The following is a 15,214-nucleotide window of genomic DNA, read 5'->3' on the forward strand; positions in this document are numbered from 1 at the left end:
TTATTCTGTTCATGAGTTAACTTTTTTATTACTTAATCATGTTTTTCGATCTCACTAATAGGGAAAAAAATCTTAAAATTACTTACTTTTTCCACTGAGTTACTATCTTACGTACAAATTCGTAAGAAATCGTAACTCAGTGGAAGCGATTTAATTTGACAACAAAATAAAAATCTACCCAAATATCGCTTGCAAATGTTTCTACTTGATACAAGTTTAGTTATGTTTGTACATTAAGCTTGCTTTCTACCGACACCGATAAATATTTATATATATTCAATTTTTCAATTATTTCCTTCCAATTATCTGGCCGTATTTCAATTACGTATAATGAACAAAAACTACATGCATAACCATAGCCCCAAGACATAAACTTTATTATCCTCTACACTAAATAACAATGATCCCTTGAATATTATTCAGGGGCACCACTCTATATGCATGGCAATTTAGTCTTTACAATATTCAAATCGCAGTGACAATGAAGGGCAATTATCAAGGCGCTACATCGCTCTCGGCGTTCGTAAGTATGCAGATGAGTTGTTATTTTGATTGTGTATTTGAGACAGTCGTGTTTTGTTTTAAATGTAAATAAAAACTTTTAAAACTCACAGAGTCAAACTAAGTTATTTTGACAATGATTTTGATACCTCTGTGGCTCTGTAGACTTTCATTTCAACTGATATGGCAGTTACTACTTGGAAAATCTGGCCTATCGAAATCGTTCTCAACTTTCTTGGTTTGACTCTAAAAACCGACCAACAGGTTGTCGGCCCATGCTTAATTCTTATCAAAGAGTTTAAAGGCCAAACTACACCTTTAGCAAAAACTCAAAAACAGTTCCACATGCACCTTATAGTTTTCCTCGAAAGTGTTTAAGTACTTAGTTTTTTTTTTTATATTTAAGGACCCAATGTACAAAACATGACCATTCTTTTGTATAACTAATTCCGAAAATAGTATATTTATCAAATATAGTTTTTAAAATCATATTCGATCCTTGAAACTCCCAGCACTCGGGTGTGTAGATAAGATAATTCATTTTTTAAACCAATGGGCCTACGGTAGTTGTAAAGGGCATCTACTTATGATTAAGTTATGTGCAAATATTAACCATCACGTCAGTAACCAAGGGCAACTTTGACAAAAATCGATCGTCCTTCGGGTTCTTCCTCTCTCGTCAAGAAAATCTTCGAGACCAAACTTTGTATTGATCGAGCAAGGCAAGCTTGAGCCGGCACCTATAGGCAAGCCCCATTAATTCGGCAGGCCAGCCCACCGCACCTACATCATGCCTAGCCTAGCCTAGGTACGGTGCGCAGAAAAATCGAGCCCCGCGCGCGCTCTGACAGGAGGTCATTTGTTAATTCGTTGAAATATGGTGGCAGGCGACGGCCATTCATTATAAGGCCGCTCGTTTACGCCACACGTGTGTTGTACGGTTCGCAGTTTTGGGTTTGAGTGCCGTTTGTGAAAGTTTGTCTTTTTGTGAGTGAATGAACGTTTGAATTTAGGAACTTGAATAGGGCTGTCAAAATACCTATAATCACGCCTGTATCCCATAAAGGGATAGGCACAGCACACGAACTACTAAGTTTCAGTGCCACTCTTGGCAAAAAGGGGTTGAAAGAAATCCAAATTGTGACATTGCAGTGACAGGTTGCCAGCCTCTCGCCTACGCAACAATTTAACCCATATCCCATATCCCGCAAATATTAACCATCACGTCAGTAACCAAGGGCAACTTTGACAAAAATCGATCGTCCTTCGGGTTCTTCCTCTCTCGCCAAGAAAATCTTCGAGACCAAACTTTGTATTGATCGAGCAAGGCAAGCTTGAGCCGGCACCTATAGGCAAGCCCCATTAATTCGGCAGGCCAGCCCACCGCACCTACATCATGCCTAGCCTAGCCTAGGTACGGTGCGCAGAAAAATCGAGCCCCGCGCGCGCTCTGACAGGAGGTCATTTGTTAATTCGTTGAAATATGGTGGCAGGCGACGGCCATTCATTATAAGGCCGCTCGTTTACGCCACACGTGTGTTGTACGGTTCGCAGTTTTGGGTTTGAGTGCCGTTTGTGAAAGTTTGTCTTTTTGTGAGTGAATGAACGTTTGAATTTAGGAACTTGAATAGGCTCAGCCTCTCGCCTACGCCACAATTTAACCCATATCCCACAGTCAACTTCTACGACACCCACGGGAAGAAAGGAGGTGGTGAAATTCTTAACCCGTCACCACACGGGGCCGACACGGGGGACATATATATACAGCTTATGGTAAACTGTACATTGCGTTGCATTGCGACATAATTATAAGGCGTCCCAGAGTTTTAGACCGTGTGACGAGGGGTTAAGGATTTCACCACCAGCTTTAATATCCTCCCGTTGGGAATCGCAAAAGTTGACTGTGGGATATGAGACCAGTTGTGGAGTACAGTGTGGCCTGTCGCTGCAATAGGTACACAATTTCGTTTTCTTTTAATCCTTTGATTGCTAAGAGAGGTACTGCTAATTGAGTAATTTCATGTGCTCTGTCTACCTCTTTTAGGAATACAAGTGTAAATTTATCTTTTAATAGATACAAGCATAAGTATATTTAAATAAATAAAAGATATTAAGTGTACAATTTGAACTACCGAGCTCCCCGTCGAGCTTTTCTCGAGGGTCCCAAAATCTAAAAATCTCCCTAAAGGTCCTAATTCAAAAATGGAGTGTTCACTTGAATGTTCTTCCTTTTGACGTGACAACGTCTAATAACTCGTTACTACGGGCTACATGCACGAAAAAGTTGACGTCATTGTCCCGTTCCGCAAGCGATTGTCCCGTTCCTGTAATGTTTGACGTCGTCACATCAAACTACCGTCCGTAAACCGACTTTACAGACCATCATTTTTAATGAGGCTCACGCATTGTTACACCTCTGTATCTGTAGGAGTCCATAAGTAAGACTGTTAGTCACCGAGAACGAATTTCAAAAAACTTGTTCATTTTCTTTTAAATTTACAAAGCAAATACCTACATAGTGTACTTTTAAAGGAAGTACGAGTACATTATGTAAAATATATACTCTCTTAACTGACTTTTTTGCCGACGCTACAGTCAGTGCAACCGCCTGTGCAATTGCTACAACCTACATTCTCTCGCTCTGTACCAGTACATTACACGCATTTCTATCTCTTTCACACATGGAGTGCAATTTTGTCGTTGTACATAGTTAGGCCTGCAGGACTTTGGGTACGTAATTAAATATTTTGTAAAAATGGTGGCAGTTGGCTTAACTGAGCGTGTAATTTTATTTAAATTCTTTGATAAAATATGCTCTGTTTTTTTTGGTATTCATAAATCACTATGAAGCAATATTTGTCGCGATTTATTAAATTATGACTATCTTTATATTAGATATACACCCTGTTTTTATTGGATTCCGTTAACTTTAAGGGAAGATTCTTTAGTTCAAATAAAATCAATTTCCTTAAGAAACTAGCCTCTTACCTCTTACGGTTATCGAATTATTAAAAAAAAAATACTGAACACGTGTGTGGCATCCCTTACCACTTCCTAATGTTAATTGTTCTGTCATGTGCCGTCAAACACGAAAATGACTTTAATGTTATGATTAAGGTCCTTTCACACTAATTAATCCATTTATTATGTATAGAAACTAAAAAAAAAAATATTTTCTCGAATTTAACAAAAAGCGATATTCCTGATGATGAACCTGCGTGAAAAAATGAAGAAATGTATTTGTTACTTAAGTTTTAATATAGTAATCCTTAATAAATTGATAGAAATAATGGCGATCCTTATAAAAGAAAAAAATCCAAAAATTTTCCTACTTTTTTCATTTTTACAGATCAAAATTTAAAAAAAAGTCGTAACTCAGTGGAAAAATATTTAGACACTTTTCGCCTACAGAACCGAAAAAGCATACCTTTTATTAAACTGAAAAATAAATAAGGTCATTTATACAGCGGCACACTGCCGCTCACATAATTGGGCAATTTAGTGAGTACTTAACTGTTTCAGTTAAATCACATTATAAATGTAAACTTTAACCATTTTAAAACACAGTTCATATTCCATTACTCCCTGAAATCCTACGTGAACCAACAAAGGTACTGAATGACCAATAAGCCTTATTATAGGTAATGGGAGGCACATAGCCCATTATAAACATACATACATACATACATAGGCACAGGCATTTCGATGCTACGCACGGCGGCTGGTGAATATGGAATGACCCGTGGGTATATGCTTTGCATATTATATACCACGCTGATTACATAATGCATCATCTTGCTAGAGAGACCTTTTATGTTGTGATCTTTTAGTTTTAAGGCATTACAATGCTTGTTTTGTGGGTAGTTTTATTTCACGTTTCACCCATGTTTTCAAGGTACTCTGACCATGCATCACTTACATGTCTTCCTCTTCCATTCTCCCCTATCTCTCGTCATCTCAACACTCACATCTTTCTTTCTCCCTCTCCATCCATCAACATTCATCTCCAACATTCTTTTGCCTATATGACACTCATCCCTCCTCATTACATGACCGTACCACGCCAACCTGCCACTCCTCATCTTTTCCGTTATAGAAATGTTACAAACATAGTGATTGAAAATGGTAAAAATCTTCGGAAAATAAATGAGGAAGCTTTGCTTCTTCATTTGTATTTTTTTCCTCGCTAGTTTCGCTATACGTTATTTATCAAATCAAAATCAATTACTTGAACCTTATAAAATTAAATCAAATTATTTGTTTCAATAGAAAATTTTATTATAAAAAAATGGTAAGTACCTACTTATGCATACCTATGCATCTACTCACTCATGCACACTGAGTTTTCTAGTAAAAAGGAGGTCAAATCAAATATAAAATAAAATAAAAACCGGCGAAGTGCGAGTCGGACTCGCCCACCGAGGGTTCCGTACAAACTACCTAGTTAAAATAATCTCATGTTAATTTTTCGTTGGACATAAAAAAATTGAGCTCTCTCTAATGATACCCACTTGACCTAGTACCTTGAAATTTACAGTTTGCCCCCCTTTCATTTTGGCCATTTTCTACAATTATAATTAATAAATAATAAAAAAATATAAGTATAGCATTAGTAGTTCTCTAGATATTTAGTAATGTGACAGACGGACAGAGTCGCACCATAAGTCATAACTAGTCATAAGTTCCTGTTGTACCTTTTTGGTACGGGACCCTAAAAAACGCACCAAAGGGATGCTTTCAAATAAAACATGTTTCATACGTTTTTCAATTTTTTTTAATTAATGTACTTTATTTTCTATTGTCCAGGGAAAATTTAAAAAATGAATTATCGATAGTACCCGAACTCTCCATCAATATCACTTCGCAATTTCAGGATCGGATTCCAATTACACCTAACCGGATTGAGCTAAGCGTAGTTTTGCTAGTTAAAGACAAACAGACAACTATGCAGACGGCCTGAGATCCATTTAATTAATACAAATTCGCTGCGAGTTGCAGAGTCGCTCAAACACATTAGGGGATTTTAGCTCCGAAATGCCATTAACTTTTGTGTATTAAATTTGAGAAGACTATTCGGATTCATACTGTATAACTGTTGCAGCTTTACCGCTGCGGTGTTGGCGCGGGAAGTCATTAAAGTTTGTGTCAATCTCTCTTGATGAGTGGACAATATGTTGAGATTCAAAGTCGCGTCATTATTCATACTGAATATTTGATATTTATTTCCTTATTAAAAAAAATATTGATCATTCAATAAAATTCTCGAATGTGGGTAAAGTAAGAAAAAAAAATAGAGAGCATTAGAAGGAAGTTACCAAATCAATAGCTGGATGTCACATTTTAAAATTCAAACTGGCTAACGATCTTTTAGGTGAAACAATGGATAGATATATAAGAAAATCGGTTAACCAACAACCACAATTACCTTTAATTAATGACACATATAACTCCGTATAGACAGATAAAGTCTAAGAAAAAAACGTACCTCAGTACCATACAGAAAAATGTACGGTGGCCTAGATGGCATTACACCTTTGGGGTATGCTCAGCTAGATGGCACTAAATTATTTGACATTTTAACACATATCAAGCTAAGAATATGGGCAAAATTGTCAAAACTGAGGTTCAAAAGTTCTAAGGCTGTGTCAAGAGATGGCAGTCTATGCACTGTGATTACACATTTTACTTCGACAGTAACTCTCTATAATACTTTATCCTCTTTGCCTTTAATTAATCTGCATTTTTTTTTCAGAAAATAGTTTTAAGCATAATGTGTTTAATAATTATTCAGTAATCAATTAATCATTATCGTTTGATTTTTAATATATAAATACATATAATGATATTAATGATAATGAAGTAACGTAATGTGCCTTTTTCATTAGAGATTCCTCTTAATTTAATTATTTCTCTAGATACCTACTAGCTTTGCTGCTATCGAGTTTCAAGTTTAACTTTGTAAAATTTAATGACCAGGTACAAAATATAAGCCTAACATAGGGTAAATGCGCTAGTTAGTGACCGCAAACATGCCCATATCGCAATCAGCTACATTTTGTTTGATTTGCAACACCTCGTTAACGGCCATTGTCCGCCATTTTGAAACGGCTGTGATGATATATTTAATTCATGAGTCCTCGCTTTGACGATCTCCCTGCAAATTACAATTGCGTGTAATCTCGATCTGAATTTCAATTTATTTTAAATAAGCCGTTATTTACTTATTTTCAATTGACTTCCGTCGTGGAATCAGAGGAAGAAAAGTTGGCAGTGAGTCTTTGCAAGTGTTAGGTATTTGAAACGAAACTTTTATAAAAATTAAATATTATATTATATATTATTTAAATATTATATTATAGGACACTCTTACACAGATTGACTGAGTCCCACGGTAAGCTCAAGATGGCTTGTGTTGCAGGTACTCAGACAACGATATATATAATATACAAATACTTATTTATATACATAGAAAACATCCATGACTCTGGAACAAATATCTGTGCTCGTCACACAAATAAATGCCCTTACCGGGATTCGAACCCGGCATCGGCACCGCGGCTTAGCAGGCAGGGTCACCACTACGCGCTAGGCCAGACCGGTCGTCAATTGTGACGTTTATTTGGTCTTACTATACGACTAAATCTTAAATTTAAATTGCAGTAAGTATTTTTTCCGCACACTGTACTTCAAGCAAATATCAGTGTTTGCGTTTGGCTACAACTATGAGGCTGTTTCGTTTTACTTAACTTGCTAACATTTGCATTAAAGTGGCTGTTGATTATAGTGCCAAACAAGTTTATTAATTTTTAACACTTAGTAACAAACAAGAAGTACATTTAAATAAATAAATTGTATTTATTAATAGCTTTAAATTAATCAACATCCAGAAATATTCAAAAATGTTTAAATGCATTTCTAAATAAATACTTTTTGAATTGAAATGTCATAGTTACGTACAACAAATAAAAATGCTTCAAGTATAGTGCGCCATAGTATAAAATAGACGAAATTAAATAAGGGCAAAACTTTTATTCAATCGATATTATATTTTTATTTCTACTATAAAATGTAAAAAAAAAAACATACACATACAGGCGATACAGGCGGATACAGGCGTGACAGTATGTAAAATGTAACACATTTAAAATAACGTTCCAAAAAGTAAAGCAAGCTAGCACTGGCCGCAAAACGAAACCCCGCTTCCAAATTCAAAACGCGTAGAATTAAAACAAAATAAAACACTTCCCAATGGAATTAACAACTCGTTGATAAACCGTTAACCGTTGCGCTTACGTGATGCAGCTGCTAATATCGTTATATCGTTATTTCGTTATGTCGTTATTTCGTTGCGCGTGTATTCGGCGCACGTCGCGTGCTCAAAAAGCGAGCACAGCTTCAATTATAATTTGTACGTCGAATGAGTCTGGTTTATTCAAATTGAGCGTGTTAGCTAATTGATTAAGTGAAATTGCGGTAAAAAATTGTATTTTGTGAGATTTCCAGAGTTTAATCAATTTTGTGTCACATTTTCAAACATGTGAGATTCTTTATTAAATAACAAATAAAAAAATATTATAGGACATTCTTACACAGATTGACTGAGTCCCACGGTAAGCCCAAGAAGGCTTGTGTTGTAGGTACTCAGACAACGATATATATAATATACAAATACTTATATATAAGTACATAGTAAACATCCATGACTCAGGAACAAATATCTGTGTTCATCACACAAATAAATGCCCTTACCTGGATTCGAACCCAGGACCGCGGCGTAGCAGGTACCGGCTAGGCCAGACCGGTCGTCAAACACTTAATTTATTAGCGTGTTTCAAGGGAAGAATGTACCAGAAGAACATATTTATTTCAAAAATCGTTCAAACCTGGTGTGACTAAGGTCAATCACTGTCCAGTTTATAATAATAAAAAAAAAAAAAAAAATTCTGTACTCATAAATAAAATTCAAACTGTGTGTTGAAATGATATGAGGGACCTAAAAATAGTAAATTCAACTAATTTTGTTTTAAAAAAGTGAGAACAGTTTTTTTTAATATTTATATACAGGGGGTCGAAGTCTTTCTTTTTATTTCTGGTGGGTAATTTCAACTCTTTTTTTTTCTATGGTTTGCATTAATAAGTAGAGTGCCATAATGAGTCTACTGAACACAACACACGGTTCGAGCGCCATCTTAGCGGTCTCGTGTCAAAGTGTAATATCGATAGCTTATTATACAGTAAACTAATGTTGTAGTAAGAAGCTGATGAAGAATAAATCTCGAAACGCGTTTAGCCTCTTTTTTGTCGTCAACGCCCGGTAGTCCACGTGCTTTTGTAAAATCTAGCTATCAATTCACAAGTGCTAACTCACCGTACACTGTCGTACTTACCGTACCAAAATCACTAATTAATATTAGCTCATATCACCTTGACACTGATGAAATAGTCCCAATAGTGGACTGAAGCCATGTAATTTTAAAAACTTAGTGTGCTGTGTCCGCTTGCACCTTATACATACTATTTCTCCATTAGTCATATGCCAAATCATAAAGAATATTTATTTAATTAAAACATTGCAAAACGCCTTTCGATTCCCACGCGGCTTGACCCGGCTTTAAGTTAAAGCCAGTATTATGATAATACCGGGCCCAGAATTGTAACTCACACCCTGCTTGTTTGTTTACTAACGCGTGGGGTGCTCACAAAAAAAGGATTACGTTTTTTTATAGGGATTATCGGGACGATTCTAACGTACGCTATCGGAATGATATCTGATTTATAGCAGTTTATCGAAAATGAGTTTATTGAAAGTTTGTCGAAAAGTTATTGGGTCATATTTTATATAATGAATTGTTTATTTCATTTTTTAAATACGAATCCATACTAATATTATAAATGGGAAAGTGTGTGTGTCTGTTTGTTTGTCCGTCTTTCACGGCAAAACGGAGCGATGAATTGACGTGTTTTTAAGTGGAGATAGTTGAAGGGATGGAGAGTGACATAGGCTACTTTTTGCATCTTTCTAACGCGAGCGAAGCCGCGGGAAAAGCTAGTATTATTATACATAGAGGTAGAAAACTTTCTAAAGTATAGTTGACAGCGATAAGTTTGTTTTCAAGTTTAATAAATCTATTACTCCAACTTTAATTAAATTGGCTCGTTTAGCCTTATAAATTTAAAATTATATAAACGAGCAAACAAAAAATGTTTCAAAACGATTTATATTGATATTATTTAGGAATCAAATGACGAGCGCCTTGTAGTCGTATTCCATAACTGCACAAGAAGTTACGCGAAATTTTTGAAATTGGAATTGGGAACTCAATCGTCTCACACAAACAGTGGGCCCAAACAGGGCTGCAACTTAGATTGCTTGCACATAATGCCAGCCTTGTGACTCGGGATTAACAAGCGCCTTCTGTGTAGCTACTACGAGTTTTAAATATGTTACTCGATAGAGAGGACGTTGCGGAAAGTGACATTGTATGGAGAAGGAACAGGGCCCCACAAAAAGCCTTCAATAAAAAAGAACGGCGTTTATACGTGACATTTTCGGAATATCCCGCTTTCCAACTACTGTAAAATATCCTGGCAGTTTTTTTTATTTAATTATTAAAATTATTTTTTATAGTATCAGAAAAAAATGGGTGTAAAGTGGGCAACTTAAATGCCAGCTGCATTGTGAATGGAATTAACAAACGTAATGTTCGGGTTATGTGGTGTATATTCCAAAAGTTCGAACGTTCTGATTTAAAAAAAAGTGTCGTGTAAAATGTATCAAATTTAAAATAGTTTTTCCTTCAATGTACGTAACAGCTCACAAAATACACAAATGTACCATTTTCACGCGGAACCCTAAACAAATGAGTTATTTTTGTCACAGGCAATTCTATATGTGTATCTAGCAGACGTACCCTTAGACCGTTTTCACATTATCCGACCCGATATCGGATGTCGGAAGGTTTTCTATGGAACAAATCCAAGATGGCGCCTGTAATGTATGGGATATCGGTCCGACATCCGATATCGGATCGGATAATGTGAAAACGCACTTAGGTATATGATGAAATACTTTGTCCATTTTACAAACAAAAGGCCGAGTTCAGTCTTGCAGGCTCGCTTCGCTGTTATCCAAAACTAAAAAGGTTCTTATCAATTTTCTATATCGAGAGATGAGCTCCCATAACGATGGCAATACGGGGCCCTATTTCCTCCCCTTACACCTTAAGCTTAAGTTACTGGCGACAAGCGGTACAGTGGGCCGAAATGTTTTATAACATTTTCTATAAAAATATGACTATAATTGGATGCTGATAAGCATACATACATATAATCACGCCTGTGTCCCATAAAGGGGTAGGCAGAGCACATGAACTAAGTTTCAGTGCCACTCTTGGCAAAAAGGGGTTGAAAAAAAAACAAATTGTGACATCGCAATAACGTGTTATCCCACATGCACTTTGCAATAAGATGTCAACTCGAAAATTTGACGTTTAAAGTTGACAACACATTATTGCGTATCAGCATCCAATAAATTGTGAGTGTGCACGGGAAAATGTCCCACCTTGTCGATTGCTATAAAGCCGCTTTGCTGAAGTTATATAAAATCACGCCAAATCTCTTCGCAGAGGGGGGGAGGGGTCACGTGGAAAAGACCCAGGCCCCAGGGCAGGGGGGGGGGGGGTGGCCAACCTAGTCTCCACTCGATAGGCTTATGAATGAGGCTTAGGCTTAGGGAATGTATTGATTTATTTAAATACACGCTTTTTTCGTGCTTGTATTATGGGTACTCAGACAACGATATAAATAATATACAAATACTTATATTCATAGAAAACACCCATGAATCAGGAACAAATATCTGTGCTCATCACACAAATAAATGCCCTTGCCGGGATTCGAACCCAGGACCGCGGCTCAGCAGGCAGGGTCACTACCAACTGAGCCAAACCGGTCGTCATCTGTTTCAAGCTTTGCTTAGTTTGGGGCTTGGTTGATCTGTGTAAGGTGTCCTCCAATATTTATTTATTTATTTATGTTTTTCATTTTGATGACAATGATAAGCGCTTGCTTCCAATGCGTGGATACTGTTTATCTTACTTCGTTGGTGGATACATTAATTTCTTATTATCTGAGTAGTTATTTTTCATAATTTTCATCAATCGCTTCCTCCCACAACTCTTTGTCCCCTCAAGACGGTCATTTGGCCGTAATAATCGCCGTGTGGACTTGAAAGAAGCTCGCCCCCATTATCCGTCGTAATTGGACGGCTCAAAAAGATGTTCGCATCTGAACCGCTTTATTCTCTAGCTCGACTGCCTGAGAACAGACGCACTCAATTATGGTGTGTTCTGTTCGGATTAACGGGATTGTTAAAGACACAAGAAATCTATTATTGGTCTCTTTTAGCTTTTGTTTTAGGTTAAGGAAATATTCGCTTAAGCGATGTGTTGACTCGCGCGTGAAAGCGGAGAAATGAGACGCTCCGCGCATGGATGAAAAAGTTATTTATTTTTACCTCATGAGACTTCCTTTTAAAAGTTTTCCTTTTAAAGTAAATAAATAGGTAATAATTCAATTAGAAGGATTTCCTTTTTTTTCAATATCATTTATATGATTTTTATAGTATTCTTACAGGCATTTTCAGAATTTAGGACCCCCAATAAGACCTGATTTAGACGGCGTGCGAACTCGTATGCGATTTTAGTTACATTGCGGGATGTTGAGGGTACATACAATTTTGCACAGTAATCAAATACCGCAATGTAATAAAACTCGTATGCGAGTTCTCGTATCGTCTAAATGGGCCCTTAGCGTAAGTTGTTAACAAAAATTAACTCGCTGTCAGTTTTGCGACGATAATTAAGCATAAAATCTGTCTAAAAATTTACTTTTTTCACATTCTGAATATAGATTATCGCTTAAAGTTTATGTAATTAACACAAAAACAATATTTTTATAGAAATTTCATACTTAATTATCGTATGAGATGGACTAATTCCCAGGGTAAGTTCAAAAAGTCTTGAGTACTCAGACAACGATAAAATTATATAAGTAGGTACATAAAGTGTCGAGATCCTAGCATATGTCCCAGCTTATTTAGGCCAGTTCTGCACTTATCGAGGTTCCACTTACCCAGGATTCACTGTAATATTGGAAGTACTTAAATACATAGGCAAACATCCATGCCTCAGGAACAAATAGGTATCTGGTAAACAAATGCACCGGGATTTGAATCCAGCGGGGGTCTAGCACACTAGCGTGAGAAACTTTATCACGTCAGGCCATCCTTTTCGCACTAATCGTAAGTGCGATAGGGACGCATCGATGCGATAAAGTTTATCATATATTATGACGCTAGTGTGCTACGCCCACAAGTTCGTCGGCTTAGCAGGCAGGAAGACCGGTCGTCAAAAACCAAGAACTATTTAATACTGGACTGACAAAGCCCATACAAAAAAACGTAGCCCTGAAATGTATGGGCCTTTTAGGCTTAAAACTGGATGGCGCTGTTCGCAGCCTGGAAGTGGCAAAAATCATATTTTCCCCAAATATTTTTACGTGTTTTTATGTTTTACAAAAACAAATGACATATTTCTTTATTTTAAAATCATGATATCACGTCAATACACATTTTGAAAAAAAATATTGTAGGTATCATCAGTGTAGTTATGATAGTATTTATTTAATAGGTGGCGCTAAAAAGGTATGATTCTTAGTATAAAGTATGTACATCTTATATAAAATATTCCTTGTCAAAAACCAATGAAACAACAAAAAAAAACAAAACATTTATTTTCTTTATTCGCTCTCAATTTGCTCTATATATTCGCCAAATCAGCTTTCCGAGCTAATCAGCCCCCGACAAGTTTATTCACGCGTTATAACTGGTCACCCCTGACCGGGCCCGAGGGACCCCGGCCCGGAGTTGGTAATTGAAATAAAGGAACTATTGTGACCTCCGTAAATGTTTAGTGACTTTTTAAAGAATACATTTTTGAATGGAAGGTAGGGTTACAAGTTTTAGTACTCTAGTTTATAAAGTAACTAGCTTTTGCCCACGGAAAGAGACAAAAAGTAGCCTATGTCACTCTCCATCCCTTCAACTATCTCCACTTAAAAGATCAAGTCTATTCGACGCTCCGTTTTGCCGTGAAAGACGGACAAACAAACAGATACACACAATTTCCCATTTATAATATTAGTATGGATTACCTAAATAGTTACACATCAATTTTTTTTTTAACTACTCTGTGCTTAAGTAACTTTTTCAGTACAGATGGTTTTTTTTTCCGCACTATTATGAGAAGTGTTTTATTATATGCCAGGTCGAAACTTCGGAGGGTCATCTGTACTGAAAAACGTCGTACGATACACGTGCGAAAAGGAAATTCGTAACTCGTGTCGCCACTCGTTTCGAACTTCCTTTTTTACGCACTTGTATCGTAATGTACTATTAAAGTATGTACACTAATATGAACACATTAAAAAAATCCAGTAGCTGCGTTTAAAGAGTAGCAACTGGAAGTAGTATAATAAGAAAGTGATCGATAGTCTTGAACAGTAGACAATATTGATATCTTCCGTTATCCCCACAATTACGACTGTCAATAGTTTATCAATTAAAAAATGCAAACCGGTTATAACCGTAACCGAAATAATCAGTTATAACCGGTTATTTGACTTTTTTTATACTACGTCGGTGGCAGACAAGCATTTTCATAACCGATTATTAGAAAACTCAAATAACCGGTTATGTTCATTATCGGTTATTATTTTATGACAAATTCGATGAATTAGAACTTTAGTGGCTGCAAAATACTGCCTTTTAAGGCTGTGACAAACATTTTTGTCATTTGTGTACATTAGTAACGAAAATATAACATTTTTTTTCCCTTAATTGGACGTAGTTACGCAGAAACGTTCCAATCCACATGAAATTGTCATTAAGTTTTAGACCTTGTATGAAAAACACAAGTCTTTCATTTCAATGACAATTTCAGATGGATTGGAACGTTTCTGCGTAACTACGTCCAATTGTGAACGATTCTGATTGAATATTGTATCACGTTTTGACGTGATACAATACAATACAATAAGGCCTTTGGGCCTTATTATCACTTTCACAATTTTGCTGTTTTTATTTAAAAAACACAGATTATACTTACATTCCTAATACCTACCTTTATTTCGGTATTTTTTTCAATTATATGTGTAACCGGTTATGATATCTGGTTGGTTATTGCATTCCCTATTCTCAATGTATCTTATATTTTAAAGCTGATTTCAACTACACAACTTCCACGTCTAATCTACATAATAATGTATGTGATTCCGTTTGTATTGCGGGGCAATCACGGGGTTGAAGAATAGTGGAATTAAAGTTAGCGTTCGCTGCAGGCGTCGGCTGATTGTGATAACTTCTTGATTAGGGTTCCAGTCGGCGTAGCCGAAGTGACAATTGCTTATGCTTCGTAAGCGTTTCATACTAGTGCTCTCCCTATATCGCTAATCGCTATTCAGGGTACGTAGCCAAATGCAGACGGCAGGCGGCCTATTAGCCGAATGACAATCGACGCGAGATGCCGATCGAAATGAAGTCTGGCTCTGTTGTGCCAATAAGGAAGAGCGTTATATTTTACAATGATTATTGATCCGCCATGTTCAATGAGTCAATCGAAAGTCCTATTCCGCTTGGTTTTTGTATTTGGTTGGT

This window comes from Leguminivora glycinivorella, chromosome 8 (assembly GCF_023078275.1).
Source record: "Leguminivora glycinivorella isolate SPB_JAAS2020 chromosome 8, LegGlyc_1.1, whole genome shotgun sequence".
NCBI lineage: Eukaryota > Metazoa > Arthropoda > Insecta > Lepidoptera > Tortricidae > Leguminivora > Leguminivora glycinivorella.